Source organism: Mus caroli, chromosome 3, assembly GCF_900094665.2.
Source record: "Mus caroli chromosome 3, CAROLI_EIJ_v1.1, whole genome shotgun sequence".
NCBI lineage: Eukaryota > Metazoa > Chordata > Mammalia > Rodentia > Muridae > Mus > Mus caroli.
Genome location: NC_034572.1, coordinates 66,884,737 through 66,899,284, shown reverse-complemented (window position 1 = coordinate 66,899,284; position 14,548 = coordinate 66,884,737).

Sequence of the window (14,548 nt, the reverse complement as noted above, 5' to 3'; positions counted from 1 at the left end):
TGTCTCTAGCTGCATATGTATCGAAAGAGAGGCCCATTGGACTTGCAAACTTTCTATGCCCCAATACAGGGGAATGCCAGGGCCAAAAGAATGGGAATGGGTGGGTAGGGAAGTGGGGGGGTGGGATATGGGGGACGTTTGGGATAGCATTGGAAATGTAATTGAGGAAAATACGTAATAAAAAAATGATAATCATGCCTTAAAAATACAGTGTTTATCTATATATTAGGTATCTGATAGGCTATATTTGTAAATTTTGCTGTTGAATTTTCAATAAGAAATATCTCCTATGGGCTCCTGTAGTTGAACACTTGCTTCAGAGTTGATGGCATTGTTGGAGAGGTTATGGAACTATTAGGAGATAGAGCATAGGGGAGGAAGTACGTCATTGTGCTCAGGCATTGAGGTTTTATAGCCTCACTCAACTTTCTGCTTTCCCTTCTGGTGTACGGATTAAATGTGATCCGCAAACTTACTGCTCCTACTGTTCTGCAATGTCTTTCCCATCATGATGAATTCTTTATTCCTCTACAACTGTAAGTGAAAATAAATTGTTTCTCCCTTGGAAAAAAAAAAAAGAATGAGAAGGACACTCGTTAGAGCCAGAGGATGAGGGAGGAACATGAGAACATACTGCAGGATTAACTATGAGAGCCAGATATTGTAGGATAAGGCCAGAGGAACCTGCTTGGACAGAGCATAGGAGATGAACGCGCAGTAAGAGTGCCCCTTATCCCCCAAACAGAGCACACATCTGAAATTTTACCCTTTTAAGAGAGATGGGAAGTTTCACATAAAAAGATTTANCTCATTTTGATGTGTGTGTCTCTGATCATGAAGTAGCAAGATTCCATAAATTGAAAGTCGTCAAATCACAGTTGCTCTCTGTCCTAGATACAGCTGCATGGAAACATGACCTGATTCAGGATACTGGTTCTGGCCTAAAGATGCAAGTCCACCCATATTTAAACAGCCCCAATACTTGGAAGGCCAAAGTAGCCTAGGAGACAGTATAAGTTCCCTTACAGCTCAACCAATAAAAGGAAATTCTGCTACAAGTGACAGAAAACAGAAAATTTAAATTCATTATTAGAGAAATTGAGAAAAATATTTAAAATGTAAAATAAACCTGTTAGTTGTTGATAGTAAGAATAAAGACCTTGATGTGTCAAAGCTACCACAGCTTGATAGGGAGAATGAAACACTCTCCATAAGCTAAGGAGAGGGTAGGATTTAACATAGCAGAACACAGTAGTTCACAGGACAAAGTTCCAGTAACCATAGACAATGACGTGTGGCCATATACTCCATAAGAAATGTGACTGAGGTTGGTCACATAAAAAGAAGCACAGTCATGCATAAGCCTGGCTAGCATTTGGTCCAAGCGATTTACAGATCTGCTTGGCATTCACAGGGCACACTATCTCCCACCTGAGCCCCACATCACACATAGTGCCTCATGAGGCACGTTGCTTACACTTCTCAATATGGCCTGGCAAGGGAAAAGGGAAACCACTTTCCACAGGGTCACCCAGGGAGTGTTCCTTACATGTGATTCTCGGCTAAGCTGCAACACTGTTCTAAGCTCAATCTCAAATTGCCAATGTGACACTTCGATATTTTCTTGCACAACTTTTGTAAGTCTTCTGTTTAATACCTGAATATTTGTGAGCCTAGATTAATAAATACAGCTAATAATTCAGTGTCTCAGAGTGGATGTTCATGCCAGTTCTGTTACTAGTGGGGATTTATATCCATACCATAGAGTTATTACCCATACCAAGTATAAATTTTCATTATTAAAACCCAAAACTATGATCCCAAAGGGAAACACAGAGAGAGAGAGAGCTTAAAGCAGAGATTATTTGAGATATGTATGAGTAGAAAGGAAGTAAGGACAGAGAATACTATCTTTAAATCTCCCTCAGACTCTGAGCCTATAATATATCCAACTACTTTTTAGGTGTAGAATACATATTTCTATAGTTCACTCTCCAAATGGTGTGCTCTGAAAATATTTATGAAGCTTAGAATTTATAAGAAAATACTGGACTTTCTAGGCTTGAGAGAAAATTTACAGCTTCAACCATGGATACCACATCACTTCGGAGAGGACTTAGGAAGCCGTAGATGCATTCCACATCATGTCTTGCCATCTTTCAGGATATGAAGACACCTGGAAGAACCAGATTCCATTGTGCACATCACAATTGGAACATGAATTCTAAGTGCTAAGAGGAAGCTTAGCCTGTGCGGGTGCCAAGCTAGTAGTCAAAATTGTAGGCTGCTGGGTGAAAAGAAAATCAGACTCACTGAATTAGAGACTGTGGGTAAAGAACCCAGGAAACTGTGTACTTTGTAATTCCAAGTACAGGAATACTTTGGCAATTTCTATTCTTTATGAGTCATAGTGCCCTCTTGTGGTCATATGGGAGAGTAACCAGTAGTTCCCCAATTTTATATAGCCAAATTTAAATTGCCAGTGACAGAAAATAGGACAGAATGAAACTCTGAAAGTTTTGAGATTAAGGCAACAGCCATCCAGGCACAATCATCTTTTTCTATGCTATATAGCATACATTGTTTAGATGAAGATAAAAATTCAACTCAGATTAACTATTCACAGATTAATTTAAAGTTTTAGAATGGATATGTTTTAGTCTGCGCATATATCCTAATGCTATATATATTTTCTGAAACTTTCAGGGTAATTTTCAAATATTAAAATGGAAGTTGCTGGTCTTTTTAACATGATTCTTTCACATTACAAACTGTAGGAAGAATACAGTATAGATATCATGCAAGGTATCTCCACACTGACTTTCTTAAGAAATAAAAGTTTAAGTAATGACAGGACTGCAACTTCATGGAATAGAAAGTTGATAGTGTGAAGGTTTCAGATAAAGGACCTACATCCCCCGCTGGAAACAAGAAAAGGAAAGAAAAATATCAAGGTAGGAAAGGAGCAGGCATAACAAAAACATCTTGCTCCCTGGCTTATTCTAACCACAGAAGACCAAAAATAGCAGCATGGCTTATAGTGACAAGGGAAGGAAGGAATGTGCCTCAAGGAGCTCAGAACCTGCACGAGGCAAGCAGGAGCCACAGGAGCACCTTGCTGCCTCTTTGAATACACGCTTATACCAAGAAAACCTGTGGCCTACAAAGATCCCAGAGCTGGAATGAGAAACCAGCAGAATCCAACAGCTTTGTGATCCGTTGCTTCGCAGAGCCACATAGGGATACTGAGTGCTGCCTCAGTGTAAAATCAGCTGCAGGCAGGGGCAACTTAGCAAACATCAATTCAGGACCACCGACTGCAGAGTGAAGCCCTGAGCACACCAGAATGGGAATGGCTGTGTTCTAAAACACACGAAAACTTGGCCCCAGGACCAGGAGTGAACTTTCAAATGTCATGTCAAAAAGAAACCATTTGAAGAACCTGCCCTAATAAATACTGCTTACTTTCTATTTATAGAGTATAGACATTATCTTATATTTAAAAAAAATTAGAAAATTAGGAAAAGTATAAGGATGATCCTTCTCATACCACTAAGAGAAATAAGTTCATGTGAGACAATGAAGTCAGTTATAATAATAAATATACATGATCAGAGATAAAATATAAAACCAAACACAGAAGTCTGGGTCTTTAAAGTGCCTTTCCCAATAAGCTGGGGTTTTTCAAGCAAAGCCCTCTTTGCAGCAAGCAATCCACTTTGGTAACAGCTTGGATGAGAGGATCAATTTTCTGTCCAAAGCAATTTTGTATTTGTCCTAACATCAACACGCACTATTTATCAAAAACAATACTTCTGAACAATTTATGTACTGCATAAGAGCAGCCTTATGCTATGTTTTTTGAAATAGAATTTTTGTTCCCGTTCTAGAATGCCTTGAAATAAATTTGAAAAGAAGCTAACCGACTCAAGAAGTTCCAAAGAATATTTTTAAAAAGCCAATAAGACTTGTTTACCAAAGTTTAGCCAAGTAACAAGGCATGTGTAGCTTTCAAATACTGGCACCCATTTCAGGCCATCAGATACAGCTCACAGCCAAGGTTTGAGTGCAAACAATCCAAGATATGCTGCAGAAAATGATACCAAATGTGATAATAAATGCCTTCTATAAAAACAAGACTTACTCATAAAAGACATTCTTTGTGGATAGATAACTCATACCGACAGCTTGTGAATTCCAGAATTCTTTAGGCTGTTTTTCTCTGCCTTTCTTTCTGGGACAAGTTTATAATGTTAGCAGATCATCACCCAAAGAAGGTCAAGGATAGAGTTCAAAACAGAACTAAAGCTTTGGACTATCCTAAAGAAAAATATTGTATCTGTAGGTGTATAGATAAGGAAAGAAACATCAAATGATAAAGAGAATCATGAGAAACGTGCTTCCTAAATTAACATTGCAAACATATACTTCTACCAAAATTTCTGAACCGTATACATTTTTAAAATTCATCCATTAATCTACTTACAGGGCTGCTTTATGCAGGCCTGCAAGAGTTTCGTTGTCTTTGTCAATTTGTCTATAGTTCACTCTGGTAGGTGACATTGTTCTTGAGCAATAATCAATTGATGTCTCTGTGCCATCTGGCATTCTGTTGCTAAGCACAGCTGCAATGCTCTGAGACTAAGCGAGGGTGGCAAGAGGCAGGGTTCCTGTTCATCCCATATAACAGTTCTGACTCCAGTGTCAATAAGTCCTTCCTTAACCACACCTGTCCCGTAAACTGCTTCATCCTGATAAGTGATGTACTTCCAAGGCAACTCACTTAAAAATGAAGAAAATGGTTTATTTGAAGGAATACTTAAAATGTTTCCATCTACACCATGAGCTGAATGAGCTTAGGTGTAAGAACAGGTTTTAGTTTGGTGAATATAAATGTTTCACTAATGCCTTTATTATTTTATTTTTATTAATTTATCTTCAACATAACACTTTGTTGATTCCTTGGGAATTTCACATCATGCACCCCATTATAGGTACTTCCCCATCTTTCCATGTCTGTAAGTCACCTTTCTGACCTCCCACTGCCAAAAGTAAACATCAAATTAAAGAAATAAAAATTAGAATCAAAACAATAGAAACATAAAACAAGTAAGTCTAGTTTGTGTTATCTATGCACTCACTGTAGTATGATGAAGCTCTCTAGAGAAAGGGTCAAACCCTGGAATAGGATTGAGTCCTTGTCTTCCTGTACCTCTGGGAGAAGCCATCAAATGTGGACAGGTACACTTCAGTATCCATGTCTCACTTCTAAAGAATTTTCCTGGATGACTGTCTTTTGCATGTTACTTTGTATAGGGTAGGGGAGAGTGGAGGTAGGTTTTGTCACAGGTCTTCCTTGTCTCTCTTTATCAACTGTGCTTCCACAGTCATCTAGGTCAAAGTAAAATTAGCTTTGTTGCTCTTGATCCAGCTGGAGCATGGACCACAGACTCCCACATGGCCATTGGTGATAGCACAGACCATGAGCATGGCCCTCAGATGCATGGCCATGGACCCAGATAAGGCCCTTTGAGGCAGCACAGAACTTGGACCACTCAGATCACTACTGTTTCCTGTGGCAGTATGGGCAATGGGGACCAACATGGCCCGAGGCACAGCTCAGACCAGAAACATTTGCATGGCTTTCAGTGGTAACTTGGACAAGGACATCAACACAAATCTTTGCTGCAGTAAGACCCTGAACCTCACAATACCTATATCATTGCATTAAAGACCTGGCCTCACAATACCTATATCATTGCATTAAAAATTCTTATTGAAGGACTGAAGCACCCACATTTTGGTCTTCCTTCTTCTTGAGCTTCATGTGGTCTGTGAATTGTATCATGGATATTCTGAGCTTTTGGGCTAATATCCACTTATCAGTGAGTGCATACCATGTGTGTTCTTTTGTGACTGGGTTACCTCACTCAGGATGAGTTACCAAACACAGACACACATGTGCATGACAAGAAATGCTTGCTGACAGGAGCCTGATATAGCTGTCTCCTGAGAGGCTCTACCACAGCCTGACAAATACAGAGGTGGATGCTCACAGGCAACCATTGGACTGAGCATGGGATCCCCAATGGAGGAGTTAGAGAAAGAATTGAAGGAGCTGAATGGGTTTGCTACCCCATAGGAAGAACAACAATATCAACCAACTAGAAACCTCCATCCCACCCCAGCTCCAGGAATTAAACCACCAACCAAAGAGTATACATGGAGGGACCATGGCTCCAGAAGCATATGTAGCAAAGGGTGGCCTTGCTGGGCAAAAAGGGAGGAGAGGCCCTTGGTTCTGTGAAGCCTAGATGCCCCAGTGTAGGAAAATGTGAGGGCGGGGAGGCAGGAATGCATAGGTGGGGTGGGAGAAACCCTCATAGAAACAGGGGGAGGGGGATTGGATAAGTGGTTTCCAGGGGGGAAACTGGGAAAAGGGATAAGATTTGAAATTCAAATAAAGAAAATATCCAATAAAAAAGTCTTATTGAAAATTTTGCATTCATATTTGCTCACTTTTTCATTGAAATTCAATATATTTTTCATTGACTCAGATACACCTATTAATAATGGCTTACATAATTTACCACTGTATTCTTCATAAGAAGTTTCAGTTATTAATAACTATGCCAGGAAAACTAGGAGTGTCCTAGAGAAACATAGTATGTAGTACACTATTACCATACTACTAAGCTAAAACAAATCTTATCAAGACAGTTTTCAGAATATTGATTTTAAAACACTATAAATTTTTTTGAATGTGGTGAATTTTACAAAAACCTTGTTCAAACCAAGAAGAATAGCATACTGCAGTCTAATGACTGATACCTGTGTGCCAGTACATTCCATGGACTGTTGGTATTCTATTCCTGCCTGGCACAAACAGCATAAGCCACCTTAGAGACATATCTGATGAGGTCAAGAGTGTCCTCCTGCATTTGTTATCCCAGATGTTAGTACTTTCCTGAGATGAAAGACTTATGTCTACCCTTCAAATACTTTATCCTGAGAGAATCCACTAGGAATACAAGGAGTTTCGAGTCCTATGGAGAACAGTACTGACCAAACTCCAAAGGAGATAACCATCTATAGCAGATGAAGAGTTTCAATAGACACGCCCAGCTATGAAAAACACTTTCGAACTCTGCATTTTCTCTTCATAAGAACAACAACCTGTCAAAGAAAGGGCAACCCTGCACATTGAACAGTTCGAAGGAAAACATTCTTCATGTTTTACATATTCATTAATCTTGCAAGAAACTTCCAGATTTCTCTAATATTTATATAACATGTTGAAAGACATTTGAACTGTGCTGTAAGTGAAAGATAAGCAATACAGTGGCCTTCTTGTCTGTAACACAGGGCTGTGGCCAAGAAAACCCAAGATACTTCCCATACCTTCATCACAGAATTTAACTGTAAGAACCATGTTCAAGTATCACCTGTAATGCTGACTTTAAGTGCTTTTTTTTTTGAAACTTATGAAAAACAGAAATGAGGCAAATTATTCACTTACCTAATATTCTATACTTGTTTCAGTCTTACATCTATTATATTGCCATATCCATGTAACTTATCTCAATAATTTATGAATATAACTGACCAGAAGTGTCAGTCATGAGTTTCTCTGAAGCACACATGGCCAGTTTCTGACAATAATGCCCAGAATCCAGTTCTGCTTGGTTCCCATCTCTGTGGCAACAGTCTGACATGGAAGTTTCCATAGCAGGGACCTCAACTGGCTGAATGTTAACATTCTCAGGGCAATCACAAGAGGACAAGAGTGTTAAGGGTGAACTGCCTGATATAGCAGTGTTTTCTGCTTTTTTCCTTCTGCTAATTTAGAGTCTGTCTTGTTCTTGTTTGTTTAGGTCCTTGATATGCAGTGAGGATTTCCTTTTTAAAATAATTTTATTGTTAATTCGAGAATTTCATATATTCAGTTCTCGTCTCTAATTCTTCCCAGAGCTGTGTCCACATCCCTGCATGTTCTTTCTTGTTCTTAAAAAAAAAAAAATCCATTGACTCCAGTTTGTGTTGCTAAATAATCTTGGGTGTGTTAAATGCCGTGGAGAGTTTTCTAATGATCAAGGTTCATATCCTTAAAGAAAACTGAATCTTTTTTCCCGGACAGTATCAATTGCAACTAGTACCCCAGCTGTGGAAAAGACTTCATGCCCACAATCCCTACTCCATAGTAAGATTTTTTTATTTTCTGGCTTGAACTTGAAGAGTCTGTGTGCATCCTGTCATAATTTCAGTGGGTTCATATGTATATCCTCACTGTTGTATTTAGGAAATAGTTTTCTTGAATTCACTCTCTACCTATGTCTCTTACACACATGTTTCTACTCTCTCTTTCACCATAATCCTTGAACTTTGGAAGGGAGGCTAGGACACAAACACTCTCTTAGTACTCTGCAGTCCAAGGTCTCTGTGTTATTTACAATCTACGGCAAATATCTGCTACTCTGATAAGATTTAAGGGATGTATTAATCTACTGCTGTAATATAAGCCAATAGGAGTTGTTTTAATATGTTCATTTAATAGAATAACAGTCTTAGCTTTTATTAAAGGTCTATGATCTATTTAACCATAATTATTGGCCCATATAATGGTATCATATGGGTTTCATCTCATGGAGTAGGCCTTAAATTCTATCAAGTTATCCTTAGAACATTAATTCTACAGTTTCCCAGTAGGCATGCCTTACCAGTAGTTATATCTAACAGACTGTGGATTAAAAAGGTTAATGGTTATTTTTCTTCTCTAGGAGCATACAAAACATCATCCAGCACTATGAAAGTTAGCCAAGATGGATGAAGCATCCAGGTCTTATGTCCTTGATTTTTTCATGTATGTATGACTCAAATATGTGATATATATATATAGCAGTAGGGCCTAAAATTCAAATTTTTGAGGATGACAAAAGGCAACAATAGCCTGCAGTACTGTAGGACTACTTGAACCCATTGGTCAACAACTCAAAAAGTGGTATTCCGTTCCTGGTGTCAGGATTATTATTTGATAGCATGTGGTGTCTAGTTAGGAAATGGCCCATTGATATAGAGTAACTATATTGAAATTCGTTATAAGTGTATATGTACTCATTTTTAGAAAGCTTCTTCAACAGTAGCTTTCCATATGGCATGTTCAAGAGACTCTTAGTGCTGGCTTTCATTCCCCACTTGCCTTCCCTACACTTCCCTCCAATTATTCCATTATTGCAGCATTGGGCATATCTTATCAGGAGAGTTATTATAGCTCACAGGGTTCATGGTTAGTGGAGATTAATGATTTTTTTCCTCCAAGAGAATGTATAACATCATTCAGCACTATAAAAGCCATCAAGGAAGGATTGTTTCAATTTCTTTCCCCCTTAACCTTTTCTCCCACCATCCTCTTCCAAGTCCCATCCCACAAACTCCATCTATATCTTCTACCACTTTCAAACTGATAGCTTCTTCTATTCCAATTGCTAAAGTTATGTGTGTGCACACGTGTACACACATATGTAAATATGACCAGTTAAGTCCATTTTTGTGTATACGGTTTCAGGGATGACCTCATTATGTTGGGCAAGTGTAGCGTGAAATATAAAAAAGCAATCCACACCATTGCAGACGTGGCATGGAGGACTGGCCAGCTAGTTCTCATCTTAGCAGACTCTCTGACCTGGAGCTGAGAAATCTCTCCACCCAGCTCGCTAAGTTCCCATGGTGGGTTGCTGCCATGCCAGCCCCATGATTCACAATTCCCACCACTTTGGGGGGTATATTTTTTGCAAACCCATGCTTTCTAGCGATATCTTTCTCTCTGCAACCCTGTTGTGCCTCTGCGTGGAGGAAAATACCAAACAATCTTGTTTAGAATCTGTAGGTAACTCAATCATTGGGGTCAGCAAGTAGCATCCTAATTTGTAATCTATTCTAAGTTAAATCCTCTGGTAGCAGATCCCAACAGATGCACCACCAGAACCGAGGGCCTCTGCTGTCTACATTTTTGCCTGCATGCTCCCATCCACCAGGCAGGTCTCCTCTCCCTCCTACCCCCATTCCTTTTCTGACCTGGAATCCCCACCTACACACCCAGTGATTGGTTCCTTGAAATCTTTATTCATTAGGGGAAGGTTCACTAAAAATCACCTGAGTACATGATTTGCTCCTCATCCAAAGCAACCCCTCCTGGAAAAGTAGAATTAACATCAAAATACAAGCAGTGCCAGGGGTATCCACAACGTTTCCTCCTTTTTGTCCAATTAAAGGGCTCTTTTCTGAGATAAAAATTGAGCACAACTATTACTATTTTGAAATATACAAAGTACAAGATATAGTTGTGTTCAGTTTATATCTGAGAGTAATTTAGGACCTCACCTCTGGAAGAGGTCAATTCTTCCAGTCTTACTAGTAATCAATTATCTATAGTTATTTCTCTAGAGGTGGAATACCCTGAAAAAAATTCATTCCATGTTAGAAGGATTATTGATATTGCCATTGTTCAGATCTTTCATGTTGCCATTTATATGAAAGGCTGTTTCACATTATACATTATGTTATTTTGGCTCTTTCACCCTTTCTGTTTCCACTTCCCTAAGCCATAAATGCAAGGCCTATGCTATGGATGTGTCCATTGAGCCATCCTCCGCTTTTATAATTAAATTATTTTCCTGATGTTGGTTTGTTTGTTTGTTTGTTTGTTTTGTTTTGTTTTGTTTTGTTTCGAGACAGGGTTTCTCTGTGTAGCCCTGGCTGTCCTGGAACTCACTCTGTAGGCCAGGCTGGCCTCAAACTCAGAAATCAACCTGGCTCTGGCTCCCAAGTGCTGGGATTAAAGGTGTGCGCCACCACTGCCCTGTCTGATGCTGTTTTGTTTGTTTTTAGTTTGAGTGTTCTTTGTACACTCTAGATGTTTTCCCCATTCTGTAGGCTGTGTCTTCTCTTTCTAGTATCCTTTATTGTATAAGAACTTTTTAGTTTCATTGGTCCCATTCATGAGTTGCTGGACTTAATGCCTGTGCTGTGGAAACGCTGTTTAGAAAGTCATCCTATAAACCTCAAGTGACTTCGTAACTTTCTTCTTTATCAGGCTCACCATATCAGGTGACTTCTTGTTTTAGTGGGAGTTGAGGTTTTTTTTTTTTTCAGTTTTTCTTTTATTTTTGAGACTATAATATTATAACATAATTTGTTCTTTGCCTCTCTTCTTTCAAATCCTCCCATATATTCCTTCTTGTTCTTCTTTTAAATCCATAGCCTGTATTCATTGATTGTTATTACATGCACATATATTAATATACATATTCATATATATTCATAAATATAACCTGGTTAGTCTGTACAATGTTACTTGTTTGTATGCTTGCATGGCTTACCAGTTGGTGTTGGATAATCAATTGGATAATCAATTGCTAAAGAATGTTATTTCTCCCACTGCGAATAACTTAGTTGCCTGGATATGAGGGCTCTTGGTTTTTTCTCTTTTTGTTTTACTTATTACAGCTGTCCTTGTTCAAGATTTTATGGGTGAGACTTTGTAGTCTCATAGCAAACTCTCTGATCCTACAATCTTCCTGTCCGTTTCCACACTACTCCCTGAACCTTTGCTGTTTAGTATTTTGTAAATGTTCCCATCAGGACTGAAGCTATGACTGCAATTTGATTGGTTGTGGTTTTCTGTTATTGTCTCAATCAATTCTAAAGAGGCATTGCCCTCATGATAGAGAAAACCACATTTATCTGTGGGCATTAAGTCCATTATTGTGTGAGGTCAAATATAAGTATCTCATTGTATTCTTCTACCTATACCTATTCATTTGGACCAGCACTATTTATTGAAGAGACTGATTTCTCTTCAGTGTATTGTTTGCCTGTTCATCAAAAATCAATATTTATAGCAAGGTAGATTCACTAAGGTCATTAATTATATTCCATTGATTTATGTAACTGTTTTTATGCCAGTGTGTCTATTACATAGCTTAGAATCAGAGATTTTATTGGGCAGGGCTGCTTTGATTATCCTTGGATTTTTTTGTGTTTCCATATGAAATTTAATATTTTTCAATTTCTCTCAACAATTGCATTAGAATTTGATAGCTATTGTATTAAATCTGTACATTGATTTTGGCAGGGTAGGATTTCACAAATGGTTGCATGTCAGGTAGGTGCAACTTCTCAGCCTAGTAGCAAATCTTAAAAGATCCATGCTACCTACCTATATTCGGAACTTTGTTTAAGTCCCCTCAAGTTTAACAAGACGTTTGCAAGTACCTGTAGGCAGCCGATGCCTAACAGATGGCCCCGGTTTCCGGTACACCGTGGCTGTAAACAACACCACTGCGCAGGTGCTAGCCCGAATCTGGTGCCAACCCCTCCCTAATGAGTGCATGCAAATTAAGGTGCCGGCAGACTGACCAATCCCAGGATGACACAAAGCTTTTCCCTGTGCTGGGGTGTATATAAGGAGTCCTCCCTGGGTTCCCAGGGTTTCCATAGCATCCAGGCGTTCCTGCAATAAAGCTGTTGAGAAGAATCTGACCATGTTGCATTTTCCTTGCAGGACGAGGTGGGCGCAGCAAGTACCTTCTGAGTCAGTGTGGGCATGTACAGTATTTCTTTGGGAAAAAGATAGGGTACAACATATCACACCTTCCTCAGGTATAAGTGAATAAAGTTAGGCGGGTGGTATCTATTTGGCCACAAAAAGCCAGTATACTGCAGTACCAAGGCTTCTTCTTAGTTGGAGTGGCAGGCTGACCATGTGAGGTCCCTTTCTGGGGTTGCAGGTCACAGGGCTCCACAGGGTCCTGCAGTACCCTATGGATCTATCTCCTCAATCATGTTTTCTTAGTATAGTACCATTAAAAATCAATAATAGAAACTTATCTAACAATAAAAAGTTTTAGGAATTCGGGAAAGTATTGTTAGCCTCAAGCAAAATGGCCAGTAAAGATTGTTGCCATTCTTACCCATCACAGGTCTAATTAGTTTGGCCTTTAACTACATTAAAATCTTAGGGCTACTTTTATAAGAACTATTTTTATGATTATAAGAACTAATTTTCATTTTAATGGATCTACATTTGATGTTTGGAAGACTTAAAACACGATGTAGAATATTTCATTAATATTACCATAATATGTCATTCTTAAAAATTATGTGGGTGTAGAAGTTTAGGTCATTGTTGCCTTTAATTTGCACCCATGATATTTTCTGATAACTGCACTTCAGTTGCATTATGTTTTGTTTATGCATAAAAACGTTTTCTTATATAATCTTCATTTTGTTCCTAGCCTCCTCTTTTTCAAAATAAATATTAATTCAACTTACCCAATCATTTTCAAGTACTATATTTGGACCCTTAATTTCCTGCTCAAATTTTGTTTCTGAAAACCTTCTGAAATTATGTTGCAACCTTGATTTTACTGTTTTAACATGTATAATTATTTTCAAATATTCCTCAGTTCACAACATTTAACAGATCCACACCCACATTTAACTCTCCAGCCTCTTTTGGATCATTTTGCTTAGTAAGCATCTCTTTGTGTTCAATTCACTGTTTCTTCAACCACTTTGTATTTCAGTTTTGTAGTGCTCCGCATTTCACTTTTCTTTCCTTCTATCTGTCCCTGTCTGTCTGTCTGTCTCTGTTTCTCTCTAGGGTGTGTGTGTGTGTCTGTATGTGTGTGTGTTTGTATTATTGGAGACTGACTCTACCACTTTGTGCATGCTAAACACATAGAGACTTTGCCACTGATCTACATTTATAGCCACTGTTTGTTGCTGTTGTTATTGTTTTATTTTTTTTGTTTATTTGTTTGGTTTGGTTTTGGGCTTTTGTTCTGTTTGGGGTTTTTGTCGTTTGCTTGTTTGGTTGGTTTTTTGTTTTGTTTTGTTTTCCTTTCTTTTTTCTTTTGGTTTGCTGTTGTTGTTATATAATTTACCTTCTTAAAATGGTATATATTTGGGAACTAGGGAGATGGTTTATTTGGTAAAGCCATACAGATATGAATTTCTTAATTTCAACCCCCAGATCACCCATAAAGTTGAATGTGGTAGCTGACTGTTTGTAATCCCAACTGTGCCTATAGGGTACATTAGTGTGATAGGAGGATCGCCTCACTATGCAGGGGTGATATGGGAAGTAGAAAGAGAAGAATTCATGCAATCTCTTAGCCTAGCTAGTCTGTGTTAAGGAATAGAATAAGATGGGAAGGTTTTGTCAAGTAAGGAAGAAACAAGGAATAACAGCTAAGGGAATTCTCAGACCTTCATATGATGCTAAGGAATGCACACCTTTGCACAAAGAAATTCAGACACATTTTAAAATTAGTCTCTTTTATATGTTTGCTTTCTCCTTTTAGTGCTTGGAATTTTAGTCCCCATATACTGCCTTGACTGACCTTCCAACATTGGTCTTCCTCCACAACTATAACCTCAAATCTTTAGCAACTCTTTGTTTGTTTGTTTGTTTTTTGTTTTTTTTTGTTTTTTGTTTTTTTGGTTTTTTTTGAGACAGGGTTTCTCTGTATAGCCCTAGCTGTCCTGG